Genomic DNA, 1,667 nt, shown 5'->3' with positions numbered 1-1,667 from the left:
TTATTTATTGTTGATGGTTATGGGATTGATTTTTTTTTTTTAATGGTAGTTAAACCCAACATGTTCATTTATGTTATACAGTGGAATTAATGGAATCATTGTCAATTTTGTTGAGCCATCACAGGGCAGTTAGTGGAGATGATGCAATTGCATTTGGCAGCAAGTGCATTGCACAATTTTAGCTATTGCACAATCTGCACATTACTTGATTTTCAAACCCCTTAAAGCTCAACTGCAGATTACACAATAGCAAAAAAAAAAAAAAAAACACCATTTGGGGAATAAGATTGCCATTTCATTAAAGTGAAAAGTACAACAAATAAACTATCAAAACCTTAAATATATCTGACAGAACCAGCAAAATTATCAGACATAACCAGCAGATGCATTGATACTTGGAAACACGTTGACAAAAAACTCCACTACATCAAAAACTTTTCTTAGTTTTTTTCTCTCTTAGTTTAAGTACAATAAACCCAGCCCTTTAACCCACCAAAACTACAATCACACAAATGCAGATCCCATATATTACCAATGACACTACCGAACACATTGTCAAAACCTTTTTCCTCTAAAATTTGCAACTTGAAGTGTGATAATCTCTCTGCCTCTGCTATATAAGCACCTTGTCTTGCTTGTCGCACTCATATATCTCTTCATTAAGTCATTGAAAATTTTTTCATCAGCAAACAACCTGCAATTGAGTTTACAGTGTTAGTTGGCCTATTAAAATAACATAACTTTGATTAAAGCACTACCCCTACCCTGGTTGTAAGGACAAAGAATTCAATTAGGATTTCACAAAATTGAACTTGATTGCTTATACGAAAGCCTCCAAATAAAAGCATAGTTAGCTACAAAGTATATGAACAAAAATGGTGACCTACACATCATTCTAATTAACAATATGTCACAAACCCATTATAAGTGAAATAATATTCTGAAATACTTATTCTTAAAATTCACAAAGAAAATACACATAACAACTCACCTACTGTTTGGGTTTGTCATTGACGTTTGGGTTCTCTGTTTCTTTGTCTCTTTGAGGGTCGAGAGCTCAATTGGGAATCGGCAATGGAATCAGCGAGATGAGAGGAGCTTTGATCTTGGGGATTAGGTGAGAAGAGATGTGGCTATGAAGAAGAAGAAGTTCATGTTCATTGAGGAGCTTTGTTCATCATGTCTGCGTTAATGGCTATGAAGAAGAAGGGGTTAGGGTTCAAAATTTCATTTTGGGATTAAGAATTCAATCGTGTCTGTGTTGTTGCCAAGTGAGGATGATGTTGATGATAAGTGAGTCACGTGAGACTCATGTGCAATTTTAACAGTAGAGGAAGCTGACGTGGAAGGCTGACGTGGAAGCACTACTTATATTTTATTTTAATTTATGCCATGTGTACATTCCGTTTGCCACCTAAACAAATTCCGTTAGTCATTTAACAGTAAGGACCAAATTAATTGTGACTTGAAAATAGCAGGAACCAAATTGATTGCTCTAAAAATGTAGGGACCAAATTGATTGTAATCTCAAAATATAGGGACCAAAATAGTATTTTCGCCATTTTATTATCATGATATTATACAAACCTATAGTCAAATCATTTGAAAAACTTTTCTTATCATATCATTTATGTTTCTCTCAACCAAAAAAAAAATCATATAATTTT

The 1,667-nt window shown here is 33.8% G+C and overlaps 1 long non-coding RNA gene across 1 annotated transcript; it reads right to left on the bottom strand.

Moving 5' to 3' along the window:
* Positions 1-273: 273 nt before the first annotated feature.
* Positions 274-1,432, bottom strand: LOC136064831 (uncharacterized). Its single transcript, XR_010626476.1, has 2 exons — positions 992-1,432; positions 274-694 (listed from the first exon to the last, which is right to left on the bottom strand). It is a non-coding gene; the product is annotated as an uncharacterized LOC136064831 (long non-coding RNA).
* Between the last annotated feature and the right edge of the window lie 235 nt (positions 1,433-1,667).

Source organism: Quercus suber, unplaced genomic scaffold (genome assembly GCF_002906115.3).
Source record: "Quercus suber isolate HL8 unplaced genomic scaffold, Cork oak 2.0 scaffold_773, whole genome shotgun sequence".
Lineage (NCBI taxonomy): Eukaryota > Viridiplantae > Streptophyta > Magnoliopsida > Fagales > Fagaceae > Quercus > Quercus suber.
The sequence above is the reverse complement of the archived record's forward strand: the minus strand, read 5'-3'. Positions and strand labels throughout refer to the sequence as shown.